Below are 16689 nucleotides of genomic sequence, written 5' to 3'. Positions count from 1 at the left end.
CAAGAAATTTATTTCCAATTACCAATGTGCCAAGCACATAAGGTTTTTAGAAATATTATTACGCTCCCACTTACTTTCTTGAATTACAAGCATCTTCGTTACCCATTGATGAAGTCAAAACCCCTTTGACCATTTCATCAAAACACGAAGATTCCAACTCCATTTTGCTCTCTTCTGTCCATTGCTGGAACTCTGAAGTTTGCATACCTACTAGCATCCTCTGGATCGACAAGTTACTTTGGATTGTATCATATACAAGTCCTAGCTTTCATTTCCATCAGATGGAAATCCTTTTATCATCCATGTTTCAGATCTCATGATTGAAATATGTATTAATTGCTAGTTCAACCCGAACCGACTTTAAGCATCGCTACGATGAAAACAACCTCATCGTAGTCAACTCTTGAACTTGTTATTTCAACAAGTCGAGCTTTATGGATAAAACATTTTTATCCATATCAGTTTTAAGTTCCATAAATATTCGTTAGACTCTAAGTCTTCCGAAAGGTGTATCAAGGTTTTAATCTTGAATCACTTATATGGAAACTAACTTGGGTTGTATTGGCATTTAACCAATTCCGGAGTCAGGGCCCATCAACGCTTCCTTGTGTATCGTAGGTATAATGTTGTCTAACAACCATATCTCGTTTGCGCACCTGAGAGGTTTGCACGAGCCTTGCCTACGTGGTTCAGCTGCAAGTTCGACCGAAGTTCATACATTTTATTGTAGAGACTTCCGTATCAGTCGCAGTAGGAAACTCTGGAATTACTTCCAAGGTCTCTTTCCTTTGATCTGATGACTTAGATACTGTTTATCTCGTCGAGTTGCACTATTCTCCCACTCACCTTTTTGAAAGAACCATTCTTTTTAAAAGCACACCGTTTCGCGGCAAAACTATTTGCCTTGGTATAGTGAGGGAGGAATACCCAACATTTTGGTATAACCTACAAAGTAGCACTTGTATGATTTGGAATAGGTTTGTAACCTTTTACACAAGCCCCATATTCCAAATGTTAAGAAAAGATATAACATGGTTGGGCGTACCATACCATGGCTTCATTTCAACAGACCCGATGTAACTCTTTTCAGTGTAAAAGCCGCAGTCTCTAAAGCATCACTTTAAAAGGGATAATGGCAAATTTATTTATGTCATCTTTGACCTTACCATGTCATAAATGGTTTGATTACATCTCCACAGACTTTCCACTTGCAGTGGTGTTCCGGGAGGTGCAAGTTATGAAACCCCTTTCACAACTCATCAGACATTCGCTAAACATGTAACTCAAATATTCCTTTGTGCAATCAAATTGCAGAAACATAATTTTCTTGTTACAATAACTTCTACTTCATTTTTGAAAACCTTTTGAATGATTTCAAAAGATCCAGACTTACGTCTCATCAAGTAAATATCCATATATCTACTTGAGTCATTTCTGAAGATAAATAAATCCGCTACTAACAACACTTATCGGACAACACACATCAAATGTATGATCACTAATAAGTTTGTTGTTCGTTCCTATGGCCTGTGAACAGTATTTTAGTCACTTCACTTTCGGAGGAAAGTTGCAAGTGTCAGATGATTCAAAATCAAAAAGACTTCAAAATCCATCATAATGGAATTTTCCATGCGGGTTTCTCCAATGTGACCAAATGTAGTGCCACACTTGTGTGGTATTCTTTTAGTCTTGCGACATTTAGCGTCAGTGTTATGGATGTATCATATTTCCATCAATATTCATAACATACATGCCATCTTGGATGGAAGCATGGCCCTTCATGTTATTCATAATACTTAACAACAATTGTTGTTTTTATGAACAACTCTTTTGCAACAAACATTGTGCAATGGGCTAGCGTGTATGAAACTCTAAAATGAATTATGAAAGTAAACCCAGAGGTATTGTATTATTATCAATATTCATAACATACATCTCATTCATAATGAAAGTATGGCCCTTGTGTTATTCATAACATCGAACATAAAAAGTTCTCTTATGAACAACCTTCTTGCAAGATACCTTATGCAATGGGATAGAGTTTGTAAAACTCTAAATGAATTATGAAAATAAATACAGACGGCAATACACCGATGGAAGGTATAGTAACATTTACTATGTTCCCTGTGTATACCTTAACCTCATTTCTAGCTAGTCTTTCAGGCCATAGTAGTTCTTACATCGAGTTGCAACAGAATGCAATCGAGCGGGCAATTTTGTGATGAACTCACAATACCCAAGAATTAGTGATTAACATGTTTAACCATAATTCGCAAGAACTATATCTTTGACCAGCCTTCTATACATCAAAAACTTGTATGACATTCATACATGAGCTGGATATTCCAGTCTTCTTTCCTTTTGCCTTTATACTTCTAACAGTTTAACTTTTAGTATTTCTCCTACTCTCAGAAGAAGCACCCAACTTAAGAGTGGCATTAGCCCCGGACTTCCTAGGCGTGTAAGTCATACTAACACCCTTTGGACACTTCCTTTCTCTTTAAGTTGTTGTTTTATTCACCTTTCATTATATGACAGGCGTTCTTCTGGATCCCTTTCCCAACAGTCAAATGCATAGTAAACACTTTTACTAATACTTGTAAACAAACATTGCTTTGTTTGTATCTGAAAATAATTTTCAGTTCCATGAATATCATATAACTATCCCAACTTTCGAAGTTTGGGTTTCATGGAAGCAAACATATTCCACTTGACCATAACAGAATTCTAGCTTTTGGATCGAAGGACGAGAGTCACATGATCCATAGCATTAGCGGGAGGACACGGAAAGCATGCGATAGGACAAAGTCCTTCTCGGCACTTTTGAGGACAATCCTCATATTACGTTACCAATCGTAAAGTTTTAACCAGATATTTAACAGCTATTCAATTTTAATAGGGAAGGTGGAAATGCGAGCCATTATTCTACAACTATTATGCAAGAAACACTTAGACAGTGTTCATAATTAATTGCACTGAGAATTAAACATGTTAATTCAACAGTGCGCTCCCACTCAAATCAATATCTCTCACAATTAATTTTGAGTGATACAAGATCCAGACTTCAATTCATCGCCATAGAATCATCATCTCATAACGGGAATTTTAATCGGTAGGCCAACTTGCCGATCACATCGCTATGTGACTCTTGCTCATTCGATGCGTGTGTTCCGAGCTCAGGACGATCCTGCCATGAACGTCAAGAAAACCAAGTGATCTTGCTGCGAGGTCTGACCTCACCCGCCTCACACTTCTCTAATCGTTCGTACCCATGCATCCATGGCGCACCCCGAAAAGATAGGTGCCGTGACGGTGCTACACTTGGGAGAACACTAACTACTTGGTATTTTAAGTGAGAGATCACCCTAATAAAAGCGACTACCGCGCAATCAAGAAGGGTGCATCATAAGGGATAAACATCTCGGGCAATTCATAATAGCATGATATGGTATAGCCCTTTCTGACGGAGAAGTCTTTCATTTCTTCGTCTTCGGCATTCGCGTCGGTGTTCACCTTCGCGAAGATTGCCACCACCTTGTCGATGCACCAGATAATATTGCTATCTCTATAGCTAACAAAATAATGCATTATAACAAGGTTGACACGCAGGTCATTAAAGTGCAATCATATGGCTCCAGCCATCATGCCGAATCATGACACGCAGGTCATGTTAATCAAATTACATCATATAGTCATCTCATACATAATCGAATTAGTATGAGCACTGCTATACCACATCACATGCACATCCTGCAAAACCAAGTTAGACGCCTCTAATAGGTTTATGCAAAATTTTATTTTACGTGGCTTCTAAGGTTTTGACTTAAACCGCAGCTACCAACGTTTTATCATCAAGTATGATTATTCAAGTTGCTAGATTAACATCTCGGGGTGTATGAAACACGAGATAATTAAATCTCGAGCCCCATACTAAACTTCGTCATACGCATGACCCCCATGCAGATAATATCTGCAATGCCCTTTCATCTGCGAATTTCATCTTTCTTTTGACTACGGCAGAACCCAAAGAACTGATAGCACTTCCATGATCAATCAGGATCACGGATTGCCAGAACTTTGTCAAATTCCACCATGCTGTCTCGAGATTGAGCAAACGCAAATTCTAGGGAAGCAACAAGAACCTCGGGTAACAGATTTCATCTGTCACCCGCATAAATAATTTTCAGCAATAGATCTCATCTACTACCTAATTATATTATGCAATACGCATACATCTCCATGTATTCTAGATCGAAACCTGCATCTACGCATAGCACGGCTCTTGATGCCACTGTAGGGGAACGCAGCAGAAAACAAAAAATTTCCGACCTACGCACCAGCCCAGGACCACTATGGAGACTGCATACAAGGTTTGATCTTTTTCGTTACCGACTCGTAGCGCAGCGGGAAGTAGAGTCGATGACGATCGGTGGTGCAGATCCCCGCAGCTAGGATTTACAACCTCCCAACCGCGAGGATGTATACCCTCATCTGCTCCTCAGACAGCCCTCCAGGAGGCGGTCGAACAGCCCCCCGGACGGTGTCGCGGACAGCCCTTCGGGAGGACCTTCGAAACTCGAACGGTCACTCGGACAGCCCTTCGGGAGGACCTTCGAAACTCGGACGGTCACACGGACAGCCCTTCGGGAGGCACTCACGAACTAAGACCGAAACTACGATCTCTCTACAGAGTTGCACACATACGGTGTCATCTATCCGGCAGGGCTTCGCCGTCCAGAACTAGTTCCTGCCGGAACCCAGACAGCCTTACGGCTCTACGAAACTCTTTTCGTGGGAGGGAGAGAAGAAGCCAGATAATGCATGGCATGTGTATGAGAGCAACGGATGAGTGTGGAGGGCTGCCCCTCCACCTCTATTTATAGGAAATCCCAAGGGGGTAGGGTAGTTTCACAAAAAACCCAAAATGCACATGAATGAAGTCCTTCCACAAGGACCTAGGAGTGAAACCAAGGAACAAGAGGGTCCCCAAGGGGGGATACCCCATGTGGCTGGCCACACCCCCATGAGGGGCCCAAAAAATGGCTCATATCCATCCATGTCATCCCCAAGATCTTTTGGAGCAAAGCCCCAAAAGGTGGCTTTCCATAAAGTAACCATAAAGCTGATTTTCACTATTCACGACGACATTTTTCAGCGTCTGATCGAACTGAAAATATTTATGTGGGCTAAGAACATTTCCAGTACCCACTAAAATGATTTTCAACGCGTTCCGAAACAATTCCGGTTTTAGTGATTTTCATCTGCGAAACGCATCTGAAGTGGCTCCGGCAGCTCCGGAACATTTCCGGTTTTTATCTCAGAAAATTCCAAAAAGCTTCCAGAATGATTCTGGCATCCTCCAAGAATTATCAGTCATGTGCCGAAACCAATTTGACTTAATGGTGTATCCCGAAACAACTTTTCGGTATCATCGAAACTTATCCGATGACCTCTCTCTGCGGTACGATTCCGCTGTCCGAAACTTTTCGGTGTCCGAAACTTTTTCGGTGATTTTCTCTCAGACTCCCTGTCTAGTATTCGGCACATAGATGACCCTTAAGCGTGTGACCCTATAGGTTCAGTGAAGTATAGACATGACCCGGAACCCCTTCCGATCAATGATCAACATCGGAGCCGTGGACACCCATATTGACCCCTATACCCAGACGAATAAATATTCGAGTGAACCTCCAGTTGCCGTGTGCTATTCCTGTTGCTTCGCGATATGTTACAAATACCCGAGGTGAGACATGTTGGCATTCCCGTGGATCAACAACTTGTCCACTATGCTAGTTACCTCGTTACCGGTATTGTTCTCTTTTCTCGTTATCGTGTTCCGGCATCCCCGTGATCAAATCACAAAGTGTCTGGCCAGACGATGATGGATACCATAACACCGAGAGGGCCCAGAGATATCTCTCCATCGTCGGAGGAGCAAATCCCAATCTTGAGCTATCAAGTTACTTGACACACTTTTCCATGAACCCGTAAGCCGCCGTAATAGCCACCCATTTACGGATGACGTTTAACAAACCCCAAAGTTCATGAAGCAAGCATGAAGAAACTCGATACTCTCATGGTCTAAGGAATCATGCAAACGTTAACCATCTCTGTGTTATGTACCAATAAAATTGTGACGAATGAATCTCATAGCATAACATCATGCCGGGTCGATTCAACACAAATGTTCTCTTAACATTATGCCCTCAAGGTTGGTGACATAGACATGCCCATGATCAGGAAAACATAACCATCATGCAACACTTGAGCTAGTCTTAGAGGCCAGACTAGGAATACATTTTACCATTTATTATTCCACACGTGCATATGAGTCTTCCTCCGAGCCTCGTGGTTATTGCAGACTCGAGAACCATAGCAGTTATAGCATGGAACATAAACATAATTATGAACTCGGAGATAAATAATATCATTTATTATTGCCTCTAGGGCATATCTCCTACACTTAGTTCATAGAAGTTTGTAAGAAATGGAAAGGCAAAGGGCTAAAAAAGATGGGCAAAGGGACAGGGGACCCTACCGCCATGGGCAACAGCGGTAGGCTAGCCAACCCTACCGTAAAAAAATTGGCCGATTTGGTCACAGTAAAAATGGTCGTAGGGTGGCCAACCCTACCGCCATGAACCCTGGCGGTAGGGGCCTACCGCCATGCAGGTTGGTGGTAGGGTGGCCAACCCTACTGCCGGGAATGTGGCCGATTTGGCCATAGGAGGCAGTAGATCAGGCTGTAGGGTGACCAACCCTACCGCCAAGAACAGTGGCGGTAGGGTGGCCAACCCTACCGCCAAAAATGTGGCCGATTTGGTCACAGGACACGCAGCAGAGCAGGCAGTTGGGTGGCCACCCTACCGCCATCCGCCGTGGCGGTAGGATGGCCAACCCTACTGCAAAACAGGGGAGATTTTGCGTTCCAGGACAGATCGGCAACCTACCGCCATGCCCTATGGCGGTAGGCTTTCATTGCCTACGCCCAAGGCTTCTGGCGGTAGAGTTCAAAGCAGAGCAAGAGTTTGCTCTGTTTTTCATCGTGTTCATCATTTCAATTGACAGCAACAGCAGCATAACAGATGTAGTTCATTACATAGTTTCATCACAAGTTTCAGAAATCAAAGACATAGTTCACGACATGTTTCGCAAATAAAGTGCATTGTTCAACACATTTTTCACAAATCAAAGACACGGTTCATCACATGTTTCTCGAATCGAAGGCATAGTTCATGACTAGTTTTTCAAAACGAAGGCCTTATTGGGTCACACGAGGCCATTTTCCTTTCTTGTCGCGTGCCTCATCCTCCTCTTGGGCTTCACGAGTCCTTTCAAGCTTTCTTGCTCTCTCCTCTTGACGAGCAATCTTCTCCTTGCGTGCCCTCTCCTCCTCACGTTTCTTTCACTCCATCCTCTCCTTTTCACGACGCTCTTCATCCAAGCCTCTCTGAAATGCTTCTTCAAACAACCGCTGCCTCCGTAGACAATCTCGATGTTGATCTTTCTTAACATCTTCTGGCACATCTTGATCTATCCATGTGAAGTACTTACAAAGTTGAGGCGGCGACTACGTACGAATAAAGAACAAATGTGGTCATTAGTAAGATAGGTTCAAGTTGTAGGGTTGAATACTCTTTGAACTTCAACAACTTACCAGCGGTACATCCTAGGTGTGATCTAGACGAGCACGATCATAGGCATAGTTGGGACAAACAAAATATCTTCTTCCTTCCGTCAATGATTTCTTGCGGTCGGTGGATACCTTAACTTTGCAAACATCTCCACACCAACATGATGGAGTTCTCATATCTTTGTCCTTCACCTTATCCAACTCGGCGTCTGTCCACTTGTCCGGCATGTCCTCGCGGTTAGCACACGGGGGCCTCGTCATGGAAACGGAAGAAGTCATGCCTCTAAACAAAAATTTGGTAGTTAGTAATGTAAAATAACATGTATATATGGAAGAAAAACAAATAACAATACCGAATGAAGCCAATAAATGTAAGTACCGTTCACATTATTTCAACCATCCGGGTTAAGCAAGATGTCAATAGGCCTTCCTTTATCAACCCTTCTCGTCCTACGACCACGACCACCGGTACCCGACCGTCCCCCATGCCCTCTAATAATGTATCCTCGTCCACTACCGCCTAGATTCGTCCGTCCTCCACGCGCACCACTCCTACCTCCTCGTCCACTACCACTCCTACCTCCTCGTGTGCCACCGGTACCTCCTCTTCGGGCACCAGTTTGACTAGTGGGATCTGGAGTGTTGGCATCGGTCTGTGGCCTTTTTGTGCATTTCCTAACATTGTGTCCCGGCTCGTCACATTGACCACAACTATTGATGTCCGGTGCCTCCATGAAATGGCCGCTACCAAATTGTTTCATTCGTGTGTATCCAGCTAGATCATCCATGTCACCCCTAAACCTCTTCTTTCATCTTCTTCCCTTTGTAGGCACCATGAGTTTGGGGTCGGGGACGATGTGTGGCCTATCATACTCATGCCACTGAGACTGATCGAGGAAGAGATGAAACCTAGGAGCCCATGTCAACCTCGTTCGTTCCAATGTGAAATCATGCAACCACACGGTGGTACCATCAGATACGTTCAAGTTTCTGAACCTTGCGGTGGTCATCACATGCGAGCAAGGCCAATGATACATGTGAGGTCTCTCGCGCTGACATCACCAGGTCTTGAGGCGCACCACATACGCTACTCCATCATACGTCATGTCGTCCCTTGTTGTGCCACCCGGCTCATCGACTTGGTAGATTTGTTCTTTTTCATTGAAACTAATGATTTGTTGATGCCAAGACTTGCGCGCTTGATGCTTCAACCAATCCTCAAATTTGAAGGGAAATTCCATTTTCTCACCTATCCATTTGGCCGTCACTTCGGAATGCCTCCAAAAATACTCGTTGAGATTGAAGAAGGTATATTACACAATTGCAGTGACTGGCAAGGAACGGACACCCTTGAGCACATTGTTGAAGCATTCCACCATGTTACTTGTCATGTCGCCGTATCGGAAACCTCCTTCGTCGTAAGCACGTGACCACTTATGCTTCTTCGGAAGATGCCTTCTCAAGAATTCTCTCCCTCCTTTTTTCTTCTCCAACGCCTTGAATAGTTTTTCATAGCGGCTTTGGAATGTGTCGGTGTTGAATGCCACACAAACATGAGTAAGATCTTTGCAAAACTCCTTACTCTTGCATGCACGGTAAAAGTTTGCCACGAAATGCCTCATGCACCAACGGTGTTGGAGCTTTGGATAGCCTGGAATGTCAACTTCTATTACTTGGGACGCCCGGGGACCCCCTAATCCAGGACTCCCTCAGCGGGTGCGGGAGCGGCAGCACAGGGGGCTCGGGACGACGATGACGACGGCCGGATCGTGGCGTCAGGCAATGTCGGCAACCGACGCGGGCGTTGTTACTAGTGCGGCAAGCGTTGCCACTTCAAGAGGGAGTGCCCTCGGCTGGGGAAGGCGCCGGCGGCGGAGCGCGCACTGCTGGTAGACAGCGACGTCGATGACGCCGGCCTGCTCTGAGCCGCGGCTTAGGAGGTGAAGTGTTGCGCAATAAGCCGCGGCGATGCATCGAATGCGTCGGGCGAGTGTATGGGCGCGCATCGGACGAGTTCGACGCGTCGGGTCCGCAGCGGGTCGAGTGTGTGCGTGCGTGTGGAGTGCACGGGCATGTCCTTGGGCTGGTACACTATAGGTGTGTGTTGTCTGTTGGCGAGCCATGCGGGGCGATCGGGCACATTCTATTGGTGCTCACCGCAAGACGCGCGCGTGTGCGAGCATGTAGCGGACGCGGCCAGAGCGTGCGGAGCGTGTAAGAGATCGCGGGCGAGTGGAGGCGTGGGTGCGTGCCCAGGGCGCTGGCTCGGGGCTATAAAGCCGCGTGGTGACGTTGTAACGGGTTGACACATCGAGTTCGTGCTCGAGGGAAAGGAAAGGGGCGTTCGTGCGCGGAAATCTCTTGTGTCCACTGTCTCCTCTGATCTTCTTCTTCCTCCTTCTTCCGTCGTTCGCGCGCAGAGAGTGAGAGAGCTACGCAGAGAGAGAGAGAGAGAGAGAGAGAGAGAGAGAGAGAGAGAGCTAGGGTTTCGGGTTTTGGTTCCAACAATTGGCAACAGAGCCACGTGCAGGGGGAAGTTCGCCGACGATGTCCCTTGTCTCGTATGCTGGCGGATCGGGTAGCTCACTACCGCAGCCGGTGCTGATGCTCGATCACCGGTAAGAACTACACCACGTGGGCAATCAAAGCCGAGGCCAATATCGATGCGACTGGGCTGTGGGAGGTCATGGTGGTGCCGGAGGACGCGGCGCCGGTGGTGATCGCCAAGATGGACAAGCTCGGGGCACTGGCGGATGATCTCCTGCTGCAGGTGGCGTCCAAGAAGGCGGCGGCGGAGGTCTAGGCCAGTCTGAAGGCGCGGTTTGTCGGCGCGGCTGGGCACTCTCCGCGGGGAGTTCGAGCTGCTGCGCATGGCGGTGGGCGACACGCTGGATGGGTTCGCCAGCAAGCTCGGTGGCATGGCGGCGCGCTTCGCGGGGCTCAGATCAACGCTGGAGGACGCCGCGCTGGTGAAGAAACTATAGTTGTCATCGTCCTCTTCTTCTTCGCCGTCTTCCATCATAACCCCTATTTCTCCGTGCCTCGTCCAAACATTATAGTGTGGCATGAAACACTTGTAAAGCAGGTGGGTGTGAAGGATTTTCCGGTCAGAGTAAGACTTCGTATTCCCACATTTAGGGCATGGACAACACATAAAACCATTATGCTTGTTTGCCTCAGCCACTTCGAGAAAATCATGCACGCCCTTAATGTACTCGGAGGTGTGTCTGTCACCGTACATCCATTGCCGGTTCATCTGCGTGCATTATATATAATTAAGTGTGTCAAAAACCATTACAGAACATCATGAATAGATAATTAAGTGACCAAATTAATAGAATTCATCATCACATTAAAACCAAAGTATATACATAGTTCTCATCTAACAACATATAACTCTCCAGAGCATCTAATTATTTAAACCATACATCTAAAGTAAGAATTTTTTTCTTTCAGAAAGAAGATAAGAACAAGAGGCTCACCACGGTGGTGCCGGCGACGAGATCGGCGCGGGCGATCAACGGCAGTGAAGACGGGAATGGGACGTGACGGGCCGCTAAACCTAGACAAATCTCGAGGAAAATGGAGCTTTGAGGTCGAGCTTCGAGAGGAGAAAGCTTAACTAGTGTGGCTCGGGAATTTCATCGAACACCTCATGTGCATAGGAGGTGAGCTAGAGCACCACAAAGCCCTCCCCTCGCCGGGCAGAGAAAAACAGAGCACTGGAGTGCTCTGCTCGCAGGCGAGGGGTATATATAGGCACCTCATTGGTCCCGGTTCAGGGCATGAACCGGGACTAAAGGGCAGCCTGTGGTCCATGTTCAAGCCACCAACCGGGACCAATGGTGGTGGGCCAGGAGCAAGGCCCATTGGTCCCGGTTCGTCCCACCAACCGGGACCAATGCCCCCACGAGGCCCGGCAGGCCCCTAGCCTCACGAACCGGGACCAGTGCCCCCATGGGTCCCGGTTCTGGACTGAACCGGGACTAATTGGCTGACCCGGCCTGAATCAAAGCCCTCTTTTCTACTAGTGACTGCTCGACTCCGTGCCGGACCGCCTGTACGCGGCGGTGGCCGGGATCGAGCAGTTCCCCGACGTGTCAACGATGGCGTTTGAGGAAGCGTTGGGCCGTCTGAAGGCGTTCGACAAGCGGCTGCGACGGCGTGGACAGGCGGGCGGCGAGCGGGCTGATGGCCAGCTCATGTACAGGCGGCGCAGTGGCGGGCGCGGGAGCGGCAGCACGGCGGGGCTCGGGACGACGACGACGGCGGCAGGAGCATGGCGTCAGGCAACGACGGCAACCGACGCGGGCGCTGTTACAAGTGCGGCGAGCGTGGCCACTTCAAGAGGGAGTGCCCTCAGCTGCGGAAGGCGCAGGCGGCGAAGCGCACATTCCTGGTAGACGGCGACGTCGAGGACACTGGCCTGCTCTGAGCCGCGGCTTAGGAGGTGAAGTGTTGGGAAATAAGCTGCGGCGATGCATCAAATGTGTCGAGTGCGTGTATGGGTGCGCGCCGGATGAGTTGGACGTGGCGGGTCCGCGGCGGGTCGAGTGTGTGAATGCGTGTGGAGTGCACGGGCGTGTCCGTGGGCTGGTACACCGTAGGTGTGTGTGTGTGTGTGTGTGTGTGTGTGTGTGTGTGTGTGTGTGTGTGTGTGTGTGTGTGTGTGTGTGTGTGTGTGTTGTCTGTTGGCGAGCCATGCGGAGCGATCGGGCACATTCTGTTGGTGCTCACCGCAAGACGTGCGCGTGTGCGGAGCGTGTAAGAGATCGCCGGCGAGTGGAGGCGTGGGTGCGTGCCCAGGGCGCCGGCTCGGGGCTATAAAGCCGCATGATGACGTTGTAACGGGTTGACACGTCGACTTCGTACTCGAGGGAAAGGAAAGGGGCGTTTGTGCGCCGGAAATCTCCTGTGTCCACTGTCTCCTCTGATCTTCTTCTTCCTCCTTCTTCTGTCGTTCGCGCGCAGAGAGTGAGAGAGCTACGCAGAGAGAGAGAGCGAGCTAGGGTTTAGGGTTTTGGTTCCAACAGCCGTGCGCTGGCCGCCGCCATCGAGCGGGCCGAGCGCTGCGGGTGTGCTGGCTAAGGCAGCTCGCACCATAGTTTTCACTTTCGAAACCAATTTTTTTTCGCTCACCCTTGAAAGCACCGAAATTTTGAAAACCATTTCAAGCAAATTAACGAAATTTTTAATTAAATTTGAATAAATTCGAACACAAAGTGTTGATTAAGTAACTTTTTAGCACTAATTTTTCACCAGACCTCGTCCATCTGAATGGTGCAATCACTACTTCAGTCATTGTAGATCCTGGTTTGAATCCGAGTGACATAATTTTTTTGTTAAGTTTTCGTGTAGCAGGAATAGTAAAGTAGTAAAATAATATCTGCGCCCCTGGGATTCGAACCAAGGCCCCCTAAAGTGTGCAATAACACTAGCCTACCACTCTGCTGAGCATATGAATACAACTAACTTAGATTCCAGCTCTCTCTTATACGTTTAAGTTTAAAATACCGAAATAATTTAAACGAAACGTAAATGTTTCGAGGACCCTCGAAATGAGCGAAATTTCAAGAAATTTCGTCGAAAGTGAAAACTATGCCTCGCACCCGTGTCCGTGTCCGAGGCATCTCGCGTCCGTGGCATGTGTGGCTGGCTGGCTGGCCGAGGCATCTTGCCCGTGTATCGATCGGTGGCTGTCTGGCTAGCTTTGAATCTGGCTGTACATGCTCTGCCTGTGCGCTGCGCGTGTGCTGCCCGAGGCCGCTCGCACCCGTGGCCTCTGTGGGCGCTCCGGCCAGGCAGCGTGTGCTTCCGTGATGCGTTCTCTGGCCGGAAGTCCGTGAGCTGCAGTGTGCTTTTGAGGTGATGTTGCTGTGCTGTGCGTGCTTTCTGCATGCTCCGGCGGTGCCGCACATAGAGTGTTCGATCAAATGTTTGCATGTAGAAACAAAAGTGAGGGTTCAAAGTAGGAGTTGTGATTATTTTGCAGGAAAACTGAGGGGTCAAAACGGACGCCCCCGTGCACCGACCGGCGTGTCCGCGGGTGTACCAGGGATCATTAGGGAGGTGTGGCTGTAGATACTCTAAGTCCTCTTATTATGAATCAGGGCCGGGGCCACAATTGCGCAGAATGTGCGGCCCACAAAGGGCCTATAAAATTTTGGGGCCCCAATTTTTTTTAAGCCTATGTGTATATTCCTGGGCGGTGGGCCGCTGGTCCTCATGGGCGCTGAGTCCGAGCACCCACGCCCGCTCTGCTCTCGATGCATTAACCACTAGCCCATGAGGCCTTCTCTTTCTCAAAGAAAAAAAAGCCCATGAGGCCACGACGTTACCCTAAAAGAAAAAAAAGCCCATGAGCCCATGAGGCCACGACGTTACCCTAAAATTAATGTTGATGGCGCAGTATCGAGAAGGGGGAGGCACGGGACAGCAGCAGCGATTTGTAGGGACCAGAATGGTCTCTTTCTAGGAGCATCGGCGATGGTATTCAATCACATCACAGACCCCCCTACACTTGATGCGTTGGCTCTAAGGGAAGCTCTGGCACTTGCTGATGATCTTTATATTCGGCGCGCTCATATTGCCTCGGATTGCAAGGTGGTGGTCGATGACATAAAACGTGACAGCCGCGCTTCTTATGGAGTGGTTTTGAAGGAGGTGTTAGATAGATCGTCCTCTTATATATTTCTTGTGTTATAGTTCATGAATTTAGAAGCTCAAACTTTGAAGCTCACAACCTAGCAAAACATTCTCTTACTCTTGGATTGGGCCGCCATGTTTGGTTAGGCCATCCAGGAGATCTTCCCTTTGTCTCTATAAACATTGTGACGGGTTAATAAAGTTTCGCGAGGTTGTCTAAAAAGAAAAAAAGAATAGCTTAGCCCCGGCGTGATTAACACGTTATTGGAGGCTGCCGGCCGCTGCTGCTGCTTCTTGCCTCACTACTCCTGATTAGATTTAGTCAGATAAAACTAGGGACACCGGCTCCGCGTTGGGAAATCCTTCATACGCACTCCAATTCTCTGATGGTCAAGCCAACTGTTCAAGGTATAGCATTAGTGAGTATTGTCTATTAAACTCTCAACCCTGATCTTATATACAGGGAACTGTACATCCAATTTTCGATATCTTGATTGTGTTGTTGATTCATATATGTGGCAACTGTGTGGGCGCCTCGATCGGAAACCGTGTATGTAGGCGCATCGAGACGGCAGCAGATATCGATCGCATCCAGACCAGGTGGTATGGCACATGTAGACCAGGTCAAAATCGATCGCATTCAGAGCTGGCGACGGGTGACACGTCGATAGGTGGGGCAACGAGCCTGCTGCTTCCCATTAACTTCGTCTGGTCGACATGTTCCTCTCGCCAAAACAGGTAGCCGGCTGCCGCTGGCTTGCCCTCCTGATTAACTTCGGCTCCTACCGTCCTACTTCTAATTTCTAAATCCTAATTAACTTTTGACACGGATCATTACTTCGTTAGAGATCGGTTCTTGCCTCCTTGGTTAAAGATCTAGGTGAGTTTGACATTATATCATACACATTATAATTGCTCGTTATTTCATTTTTTCTAGTGAAATAGTGCCCCATTTTTTAGTTTCGCACAGGGCCCGGATTTTGCAAATGTTCAACAAGTATTTGGATAAAATGTACACTGGACATATACACATGGAACTATTTTTTTGAATACATGTTGAACATTTTGTCGATGCACACTGAACATTTTCAAATACAAAGTGAGCATTTTCTTCAAAATGTTTGAACAGTTTTAATAATATCATGGATATTCTAAAAAAGGGTTTTTGTCATTTATGCCACTAGTTGTGTCTCACTACTCAGTTTTGCCATTAGAAGTTACAACTACTCAAAAATGCCATCAATTCGTGAGATGCTTGCTCAAAAATGCCATTAGATATCTAAAAAATGCCATCGCTCCGTTAGATATTTGCTAAAAAATGCCATTAGACATTGTTATTTTCACTTCAAAACCGTTGACCATGTTATATGACAAAAATAAGCCTAGACCCACATGTCAGTTCTCTCTATCTCTCAATAATAAGTGTGTCACCACTTGTCAGGAGTAACCAAGCGAATAATTTTACAGGAAAATAAGAACAATGTTAGATCAATTAGGCCCCACACTTTATTGTAGCGAGATAGAGGAAGAGCTGGCATGTTGCTCCATAGGTATTTGTGTCATTATAACATGGCAAAAGAGATATGAGATCACAATAATGATGTCTAGTGGTATTTTTGAGCATGTGTCTAACAAAGAGATGGCATTTTTGAGCGGTTAAAATTCCTAGTGGCAAACTGAGAACCCAGTCAATGGTTGTTTTACATGCAGGATATATTTTGAATGATACGAAACATTTTTCAAAATTACGCGTTTTTTACATGGTATAAACATTTAAAAGAATCACGAATATACTTTTGAAACAAGTGAATATTTTCTTATGTGATGAACCATTTTGTTTGGAGAAATAATTCCAATATATTCATCTTTAATCAGGATAGTAGAGTGAACATAAAAATATTCAAAAATACATCCAGATCCGCAGACCCCCTAGTGACGATTATAGGCACTGAAGCGAGCCGAAGGTGGGCCGCCGTGATCGCGCTTCCTCGCGGGAGCCGGTATGAATTTCTTTACAAATAGCATGGACAATTTTTAACATTGTATGAACATTTTTTTATAAGCGGTGAAATTTTCTAAGAATATTAAGCAAATTATTTTTATTTCAAAAACATATATTTACGCTCCATTACCATTTTTAAACGCGCGGCAAATGTTTGTTCAAAATTTATCTTAATTAATTTCTGAAATATATATATATATATATATATATATATATATATATATTCAACATTTCAATATATAAACAGAAGTAAAAATGGAAAATAAAATAAAAAATAAAATAAAAGAACAAAAGAAAAACCTGTGGACGTGCACTAGCTCATGGGAGTGCTAGTCCTGCTTGTGTCGCTTATTTGGCCTGGCCCAGAGGATGTGTTCATAGATATGGCTTTAACCGAAGTTGCTAATGG

The sequence above is a fragment of the Triticum aestivum genome, chromosome 7D (genome assembly GCF_018294505.1).
Source record: "Triticum aestivum cultivar Chinese Spring chromosome 7D, IWGSC CS RefSeq v2.1, whole genome shotgun sequence".
Lineage (NCBI taxonomy): Eukaryota > Viridiplantae > Streptophyta > Magnoliopsida > Poales > Poaceae > Triticum > Triticum aestivum.
The sequence above is the reverse complement of the archived record's forward strand: the minus strand, read 5'-3'. Positions refer to the sequence as shown.